Below are 10,538 nucleotides of genomic sequence, written 5' to 3'. Positions count from 1 at the left end.
GGAGTAATGACACAGAGGGAGGTGGGCCAGCAGCAGTAACTGTACCAGACAGAACCTGCCAGACGCATCTGGGCTGTCACGTGAAGGAGATGTCGTCTTCAGCCTTGCTGATTTGGGTCATTGTTATAACAGCCTGATAGAGGCCTGAACAAAGAATCCGTTTGAAGTGCACTGAATTCTGATTGTACCTTCTTCCAACCTAGTCTCCATTTTGCACATTTTTTTTAAAGATTTATTATTTATTATTTTTTTTTATTGGAAAGGCAGATATACAGAGAGGAGAGACAGAGAGGAAGATCTTCCGTCCAATGATTCACTCCCCAAGTGAGCGCAACGGCCGATGCTATGCTGATCCGAAGCCAGGAGCCTCTTCCGGGTCTCCCATGCGGGTGCAGGGTCCCAAAGCTTTGGACCGTCCTCGACTGCTTTCCCGGGCCACAAGCAGGGAGCTGGAAGGGAAGCGGGGCAGCTGGGATTAGAACTGGCGGCCATATGGGATCCTGGGCGTGCAAGGCGAGGAAACCACTTGCGCCACCGCGCCGGGCCCGATGATTGCACATTTATAGGCAGAGATCTGATCCTCTTTAAGACTTGCCAGAGGGTCCCAGTACCTCTATCGTACAGCAGGGGGCACCATTCATGAGCCGACCCCTTGGTTCAGCCAGTCTATGTCTGCAGACACAACATTTCTACTTCATCTCCCTTCTAATTCCTAACCTTTCTGTTTCACATCTGCTTGTCACAACAGACACCTTGGGGTTCCTGGCCTCAAAAATGCTTTCCTAATTGCCTTTCTCCCGCCCACCTGCTGCTAGTCAACCCTTGGCCGGACACTTTGTTTTGAGCTGTACCGTGTACTTTTTTCTTAACCCCTGCTTTTGCCATCTCACCAGGATTTCACGTCTGCCTCTCCCATTTTGTGTTTCTGGGGTTTCTTATTGAATATATGTATGGTGCTTGCCAAGCACATACTAAAGAAACAATTTTTCAGTGAAACTGTTGAACAGTTTCACAATCTATCAATAGGTGGCAGCAAAGTCTTTTAGTTAAAACCTATCTGTGCTGCTTGCGTTGTTTCTCTCTCTCTCTCTCTCTCTCTCTCTCTCTCTCTCTCTCTCTCTCTCCCCACACACACACAGGAGCCAGCAGATGGCGCTTTCTTGTCTATCATGATACATAGGCAGAAGTGTACGTTATATTATGAAGATTTGAACTCTGAAACGCTCCAAAAATGCAACAAAAAATTATTACAATGGCTCAGCATGGTAGCCTAGTGGCCAAAGTCCTCACCTTGCACGCACCAGGATTCCCATATGGGCACTGGTTCTAATCCTGGCAGGCCTGCTTCCCTTCCAGCTCCCTGCTTGTGGCCTGGGAAGGCAGTCGAGGATGGTCCAAAGCCTTGGGACCCTGCACCAGTGTGGGAGACACGAAAGAGCCTCTGGGCTCCTGATATGGATCAGTGCAGCTCTGGCTGTTGTGGCTGCTTTGGGGGTGAAGCAACAGATAGAAGATCTTCCTCTCTGTCTCTCCTCCTCTCTGTATATCTGACTTTCCAATAAAAATAAAATAAATCTTTAAAAAATACAAATGAATCCCCTCCCCAAAAAAGGAGGATGTGTGATCTTTCTTGTTGGACTGAAGAAAACTTCTTGGAAAAAAAATGTCATCTATACAGAGTGGAATGTGGTAAACCTGAGGAAGGTCGGGGAGAGGAGGAGCAAACTCAGAGACTGTGGTGTGTGGGCAAGCGGCAAATACCTCGGTGTGATGGCAGCTCAGGCTATGTGTTTGTGGGGATTCAGGGAAGTGCTGCTGATGGGAGAGGGCTGGAAAGGGTTCACAACAAGCCTGGAAAGGTGGCCAAGGACTGCGTGGTAGAAGTCGGGGTTTTGTCCTGAGGGCAACGGAGGAATCGTCGCTGGGTTTGAAGTGGGACAGAGAAGCATTAAAAGGCTTAGTTCTTAAGTCACTCACCCTCTGAGACTGTGCTCCGCAAACTGGAAGGGGTGAGACCCAGCGAAGAGTTTGTCCCCGGAAAGCTGGACAGTATTTCAATGGGAATGGAGGGAAGGCAAGGATTTTGTTGATGATGTGCATGGAATAAGAGACACAAAGGAGACAGAGTCCCCTAGGGCCAAGTTAGGGGGGCAGAGGTTAGCAGGGAGCAGTGGAGCTCACTCGAGATGGGGGACCAGGTGCCGGGGGCACAGGCTTTGGAGGAGGAAGTTGAGTCTTGTTTTCAACTTGCTGATTCGAAGCTCTTGTAGAAGAGCCAATGGTTGATTATGTAGTTGGGTGCATACATCTGGAATTCTCTGGTTCGGTCTAAAAACATAAAAGCTTCCGTTATCATATGACCTTGTTGCTGATCCAAACTAAAACCATCTACTTTTTTTACTGTAGGATGCTTTTATGCATTATGAATGTTTTAGTTGTTGATGCTTTGGGTGAAAGAGATACAAAACATTTTGGGAAACAGTGAAGATTAAATGGTACAAACACGGAAAATGTTTACTCTTTTTTAAAATAAAGATTTAAAAAAATTTTTATTTGAAGGTCAGAGTTATAGAGAGATGGAGAAGGAGATAGTCCGGAGCCTGGCACATTGACTCAGTAGGTTAATTCTCTGCCAGCAGTGCCAGGATCTTCTATGGGTGCTGGTTCTAGCCTCTGCTGCTCCACTTCCGATCCAGCTCCCTGGTTATGCTCTGGGAGAGCAGTGGAGGATGGCTCATGTTCTTGGGTCCCTGCATCCACATGGGAGACCCAAAGAAGCTCTTGGCTCCTGGCTTTGAATCAGCTGAACTGCGCTCATTGTGGCTATTTGGGGATTGAACCATTGGATGCAAAATCTCTCTGCCTCTTCTTTTCCCTGTAAAGCTATCTTTCAAATAAAAACAAATAAATTTTTAGAAAAGAGAGAGAGGAGAAGAAAGAGAGAGAGAGAGAGAGATCTTCTATCACTCTGTCAGGCTGCAGTGGCTGGCTGAAGTTAGCAGTGAGGAGTCAAGAACTTTAATCGAGTCTCCCACAAGGATGGCAGGGGCCAGTACTCTATACGGGAAGCAGGCAAATGTTAGGGTGAGCGGATGGGGTCAAGGTCTGGCTGTGTCCCAGAGTCCAGAGCAGAGCCGCACCACTGCAGGGGCAGCCTGGGTTCTGGTGCCAGCTGTGAGCCCATTAGACATTGGGCAAGCAACCAGGGCACAAGTTCCTTCCAGGAGTGTTTTGAGAATTCCCCTGGGAAGCAGTGAGCTTAGGGTGACACCGGATGAGGCATGCATGGAGGAAGTAGATGAGGCTGTTGCGATGGTACACCATGGTCACTGTGACAGCCCGATTCTGTGAGCCAGTGGCAGGGTGCTCTTCATAAGGGCTGAAGCCCAGTGTTAAGATGGCAAGCTCCTCCTGGAACCCTGTGGCGCCTTATCACCCTGTCCCCGCAGAGGTCCAGGAGTAGAAGTGTCTGGTAAGATGTGGGTGGTGGAGCCATCATGTGATCTTACCAGGAGGCACAAGGCATAGTAGTCATGTAATTACAGTGTAATTTGAGAAGCAAGGGATGTGTTGGTCTCCTGCACTTTCTATTGGCCCCCAGGCCCGCTTTCCCTAATGACCGTGAGGCACACAGCTCACTCAGTATCGTAGGTCACATGCGTTTGATGAGCATTTAAAATCTATTTATTTTCCTTTTGTTTAAAAAGTAGAGGGAGGACACAGAGATACAGAGAAATCTTGTATTTATTGGTACATTCCTCAGATGTCTGCAACAGCCAAACCTGGGCCAGGCTGAAGCCAGGAACCCCAAGACGCAATCCAGGTCTCCCACGCAGATGGCAGAGTCTTAAGCAGTTGGGCCGTCACCTGCTGTACCGTCCCACCCAGGGTGCACGTGAGCAGGATGCTCGATCTGAAGCTGAGTGAAGCCTTGAGCCCAGGATGTGAGCATCTGAAGGAGAATCTTACTTGCTGTACCAAATGCCTGCCCCTGCTGTCACAGTGTTTTCAGAGAAATGCCTGAAGGTCTCCTGGTCTTGAAATTCTCCTATTCTTGAATTCCCCTAATTCTCTTCCATCTTTTTTTTTTTCAGTTCTACGCTTGCATTTTATATTTTGTCCGCTCACTTTCAGCAATGAATAACACCGCAACATTTAGCTGTGGCCTCTGTTGCTGGCCTTATTATAGGCTGGAGGCAATGTTCTTGAAGACGCATGGCAACTGTCTTTTTGCTCTACAACCATGCATTTTCCTAGCTTCAAATTCCTCTGAGTTTGTCAAAACAGAATAGAGAAGGGCCAAAGACACCATCTTGCTTCGTATCTCCAGGATCATATGCTCGTTTATTTGTTTTCTCTTTCTGTATTGATGTTCATCACCAGATCCTTTATTACTGGTTGGGGGAGTTTGGAGTGAGGGAATGAAAATTTGTTGGAAGATGGTGAGCTGGGCTCAGCCCTGGATTATAAGCCTAGAATGAGCTTTCAGTGAAACCATGAGTTGGAGTTACTGATGTTTCATAGTCCTTAAATATGCCATTAGCCGGCTCTGTTCTGGCACGGGTGACAGCACCCCTGTTTGAGTGATCGTTCTTGTCCTGGCTGGGTCATGGCGAAGACTCTTGAGTTTCTTCAAGACTGTTTCTTCTCATTCTTCTACCTTCTTTCAAGGGAGACCTGGTTTATGATGGAATTTTCTCCTTTATCTTTTTCCTTTCCTTCCTGTGTTTCTTGATACAGCCAGCTTTCAGCTCTTCTCCTCATTTTCCTCCTCCCCCCCTTCACCCTCCCTCTCAACCATTTCCTCAATCCAGCAAAGCAAGTTTTAAAGCCTAACCTACCAGCCTAACTGGGCTTGAGCAGTACCCACTTGTTTCCAAAGCGTAATTTGCTGCTACAGAATGCAGTCTGTATTTGGATTTGTTTTCCTTCAAGCTCCATTGTTCTTTTGGATGTCTTCTCGGTATTTCAGTTAAAGGTCCTGGTCACAGTGATCTTGAGTTGGTCTCTGATGTCATGTACTTTCTGGAATTAATGCACTGGTGATCTCTGCTCAATTCCCAGAAGGTGCTCAGTACACTTTCAACAAGATCACAATGGCCACATTTAGTGTGGTTCTGTGACTTTCAATTGATTGTGCTCCTCTTCTTGCCTTTCTTTATATTTAACTTGTTTTGGAATCTATGGTGTGCACTCTAATGTGCAGTTAGCCCTACCAACCCAGGTGACAATCCCAGTAGAATTCAGTGGGTCAGCTCTCAGTTCTCCTCCCATCATAAGGAGGTTGGAAAGCAGGAAAGGACTGGGACCTGGGTTTTGCCTTCCCTGAGAACCACAGACTGCTGTGGACTTCTAAGTCCACGTCTGGTTCAAACAGAAGGCTGCCCAGTACCAGGAAGGTAGTCTGTTACTGTCCCTTGTCTTCTGCCTCAAGGGGGCCTTATGAAACCCAAGGAGATGCAGCTGCTTTCTGAGCGCTGTGAACTCTGCCTTCCTGTCCTTCCCATGGTCCCAACCAGTTCACTTTATTATCAGAGCTTAGATCTTTTGCTGATACTTGCTGGTTTTTGCCATGGTATTTGAATTAGGTGTATTGGAACTCATGGAGTCAGTCCTGTTTGCTGTTTGCTGCCTTTGTCACTTGCCTGATGCTGGAGGAGGTGACGAGTATTTGATTTGCCTTCCAAGAACTGTAAACTCAAGCTAGTTCGGACATTGAGGGTTAACAGCAACACCACCAATAACACATTGTATCTTATCCTCCGCAGGTTAGCACAGTGATTCTTCTTGGAGTCTCTAAATTCTTCTAGATTCTTCTAGGAATCTAGCTTAAGGATACAGTACCTGGCAAACCAGGAATGGAGTCCAAGCTGCTCAGTTGGTGAGCATCTCTGATCACTGTCCCTGGAAAGGCAGAGGTCTGAGAGAGGCAGAACCAGCTTGTAAAGAGAAATAAAACTCTTGTGGGACAGACCAAGAACTCACAAATCATAAAGCGAAAATGGTTCCTAATATACATTCCCCAACTTACTTGGATACTGCACTGAGCTGTCTACTGCTCTTATTTTTTTTAAAGATTTATTTTTATTGGAAAGTCAAATATACAGAGAGGAGAGACAGAGAGGAAGACCTTCCATCTACCGATTCACTCCCCAAGTGGCCGCAATGGCCAGAGCTGTGCCAATCTAAAGCCAGGAGGCCGGAGCCTCTTCCAGGTTTCCCACGCAGGTGCAGGGACCCAACGCTTTGGGCCGTCCTCGACTGCTTTCCCAGGCCACAAGCAAGGAGCTGGAAGGGAAGCATATGGGCACTGGTTTGAATCCCTGCTACTCCATTTCCAATCCAGTTCCCTTCTAATGCTCCTGGGAAAACAGAGGAAGTTAGCCAAGTTCGTGGCTCCCTGCGTCTGTGTGGGAGAGCCAGAAGAGACTCCTGGATCCTGACTTTGTCCTGGCCCAGCTCTGGCTAATACAGCTATTGGGGAACGTGAACCAGCAAGTGGAAGATCTCTCCCTTTGTCTCTCTTCTCTGTAACTCTGTTCTTCAAATAACTTTAAAAAATATTTTCAAGGGTCATTCACACTTGGAAGGTATTTTCACAGAGAACAGTGTCTTTGATATCAAGAAAAGAGGCTTTGTTCAGTAAAAAACAAAACAAAACAAATAACAACAACAACAACCCCATTACTATCCCTGATAGATACTGGGGGCCACGGTGTTGGCAGCGCAGACACAGAACATGCTCCACTCTGTAGAAATGCCGGGAACTGTGGGTGTGCCCCTCTCTCAGGTGTTGGCAGCTGAGAGCTCGAGTGTCTTTGCTTGTATTTGCTCTATGTCCTCTACGTGAATGAATGTTCACGTAGGTGACAGCAGTGGAGGATTCAGGGAAATTTTGGAGCACGATTTCAGTTGGGTCCATTGAGAGTTCAATTGCACTACTTGAGGAAACCCCCAGAAAAGAACTCACTATGGGATCCAAACAGAAGACAACAGGAGAAGATCCTCAGGGGAGCCTGGTGAGGACTCCGGTTGGGCAGGTCCTCCTGACTTACCCGAAGTGGGCCTGGAGCTCACTGCCTGGGAACTGAATCAGTAATGGGAGAGTTTGCAAAATTCCTCTTGTGATTACTATCTTAGATGTCTGGGACTCTGTGCTTTTTTTTTTTTTTTCCTTAATTCTTCCTTTATGGCTTTTAGTGGGATTACAACATCTTCAAGTGCCCTTGGGGCTCCAAGCCTGCTGACACTGGGTTCCTGACCAAGGCTCTGCCTGATTATGGGGCAGCTGCAGAATCCGATCGTCTTCCTGCTTTTTCTGCCCTCCCAGGGTCTGGGGAAGGGCTCTAAGGTCAGCAAACGATTGGGACTTCTTAAGGGACATACGTCATCTTCAGACTCCGGAATCTGATTTTGTTCTTCCATGTCACTCTTCATTCATTGGGGATCTTCATGCGTGTATACTGCAAATGATTTTTCATATGAATTCAAATTTGGTTGAACATCATGTGCTTTTTAAAAAAGATTGATTTATTTTAATTGCCATATATATAGAGAAAGAGAGAGAGAGAGAGAGAGAGGAAGATCTTCCATCCATTGATTCACTCCCCAAGCAGCCATGATTGCTGCAGCTGAGCCCATTCGAAGCCAGGAGCCCAGAGCCTCTTCTGAGTCTCCCACACGGGTGCAGAGTTCCAAAGTTTTGGGCTGTCCTTGACTGCTTTCCCAGGCCACAAGCAGGGAGCTGGATAGAAATTGGGGCTGCCAGGATTAGAACCGGTGTCCATATGGGATTCTGGCGTGTGTGAGGTGGGGATTTAGCTGTTGAGCTACTGCGCTGGGCCCCAGAAACTAGTGCTATAACATAGGGGGTTAAGCTGCCCACTGTAATGCTGGTGACTCATGGGTGCCGGTCCAAGTTCTGACTGTGCTACTTCTGATCCTGCTCTGGGAAGGTAGCAGAGGGAGGCCCAGGTGTTTGGTCCCCTGTGCCCAACGGGGAGAACTGGAAGAAGCTCTGGGCTCTTGGCTTTGGGCTGCCTAGCCCTGACTATAATGGCGATTTGAGAAGTGAATCAGCTGATGGAAAATCTCTCTGTGTGTCTCTCCCTTTATTGTGACTCTGTGTTTCAAACAAATAAATAAACCTTTAAACATTATTTTAAGATTTATTTATTTTTGTTGGAAAGTCATATTGACAGAGAAAAGGAGAGATAGAGAGAAAGATCTTCCCTGTGTTGGTTCAATCCCCAAATGGCCACAAATAGCCAGAGCTGAGCCAATCTGAAGCTAGGAGCCAGGAGCCTCTTCCAGGTTTCTCACATGAGTACAGGGGCCCAGGGCTTTGAGCCGTCCTCCACTACTTTTCCAGGCCACAAGCAGGGAGCTGGATGGGAAGTATAGTAGTTGGGATGGACCCGAACTGGTGTCCATATGGGGTGCTGGTGCTTTGAGGGGGAGAATTAGCCAGTTAAACCAATGCACCAGCCCCCCCATACCTGCCCTGGAAATAAATTGTAAAAGAAAAAAAAACGCAATGTTATCTAATCTTTTGAAACTTAATTTTTTCTCATTGAAATTAAGTTTTATTTCTGTTGTAACAATCTTTAAGTTAATGATCTTTATGCTTACGTTTATGCTAAAACTCTGTGAGTCTGCTATTTCAGAGTGCAGACTCCCCCATGACAATTTAGGGTGTTTTGCTTTCAGGCATTGAGGCTAGGGACCCTGGAAAACTGATGGTATCACGACTATGGAAAATTCTTTCTTCTTCTTCTCCAAGATTCAATTTTTTCTCATTTTTCCTCCTTTACTTTTTGTGTATAAAGTAAAAAGTGAAAGTTATCTTCTTCCACCTCTGAAAGGCAAACTTGTCAAAAATGTTTTTTTTTAAGGTTTATATACATATATTAATTATTTCCCATGATTGTTTTGTAGGTATAGGGACTCATGCTTGTTCTTCCCTTTCTGCCTTTGCCTATTCTTATCATGACATGATACATTTAAATATCAGAAAGTTAAACTTGTAGTAAGAAACTTTTCTAACTTTTCTTTCTTGGTTTTTTTATTTTGGAGTTGAAAGGGGGCATCAGTTTGAACAGGAGGGTCGCTGTCTGCTCACCAGGAGCCTTAATCAGCCCATTTTTCTCATCTTAAAGACTGAGTTTCGGGCATTAAAGATATCAGACTATGGTCGGGTACTGGCTACTCCGTCCCCCCAGAGCTATTGTGAAATCCAAGTAAGATCATGCTTGGAAATTATTCTGTAACTTGTTTCATTCTGTGTCTAGACAAGGAATTCTTCACATTGTCTGAGAATTGATTCACCAGGAATTAATGGGAGAGACTAGTTTTCCTATTGGATGACCGTGCAAATTGCCTGCAGGAAGCCTGCAAGGACCTTTGCTCTCCTCGGCTCAGTGCTTGTGGTGATTAAGTCCCTCGGCTTTGTTCTCACTTTTTCCAGGAGCCAGACACAGCCACCTGTGCGAACCACCCTCCAGGATGTCAGCCCACTGAGTCCCAGGCACCTCATGCTCCAACGTTTCCCCCTCCATGTCTTTCACTGGCTTAAAATGGAAAATGTGGGCAGCCCCAAATTGCTTCTGGTTTCATCTGAAATGCTGCTGGTGTTGTGGCTTAGAATTATGCTCACTTCCAGACTTTTTGTTCCCATCCTCATCACTCACTTCTTCTGTTGATTTATAATGCAGCCTTTGTTTCATTGAATGCTCATTACTTTAAGATTGTGATTTGGGACGATTACCCTTCCTTGGTGAGGTCCCTATCCTACAGGGCGGTGGCTTCTTTTCTCCCCGCTGCTGCCCTTCACTCACTCAAGGGCCTCCAGGAGAGGCCATAGCCCCGTGGGTGAGCAGCCTATGGGTGGGGGTGGGTCTTCTTACTCTTCCCAAAGCAGGGGGATTATCACTCACCGTCCTCAGCTCCATCCCTGTACCAGGAGGAAGAGCAGAAGAGCGCAATCACAGAGGTCACCTGCGGCAAAAGCCCTGGGGTTACCAGCAGGCTGAATCAAGTGGATGTGCAATCAGTGTCTGGTGAGGATGAGACAGGCGGAACCGGGAGCAGGCCTACAGTCTGCTCTACAGTAAATGCAACACCAGGGTGGAAGATCTTTCTCTCTGTCTCTCCTTTTCTCTATGGAAATCTGCCTTGCTAATAAAATAAATGAATCTTTAAAAAATGGACACAGCGCCGGGCGATGGGCGGTGGAAGAGGGGCTGTGAGCAGCCCTCCTAGCACTGAGATCCAGGCAGTTCTCACAGATGGGAGGAGTGAGCCTGGATGTTGATGACTGAGAAGTTCTGGAGACAAGTTGGAAGTTTTCGATTGCCTTCGGCACACTGGGGTTTGGGTTCCCAGCTGTGTTAGGGGTTGGTGGGATAACACTCAAAGGCTTTTTGGTCATGCTTTTCATTGCCTGAAAGTCTTTTGCTTGTGCAAAAGGCACCAGGAGAGGCATCTTAATCAGTTACAAGGCATGGAAGACAAAACAAAAATAAAAACAAAAAACAAAA

This window comes from Ochotona curzoniae, unplaced genomic scaffold (genome assembly GCF_017591425.1).
Source record: "Ochotona curzoniae isolate NIBS_2020 unplaced genomic scaffold, NIBS_Ocur_1.0 contig_1482, whole genome shotgun sequence".
Lineage (NCBI taxonomy): Eukaryota > Metazoa > Chordata > Mammalia > Lagomorpha > Ochotonidae > Ochotona > Ochotona curzoniae.
This window is presented reverse-complemented; position numbering follows the sequence as displayed.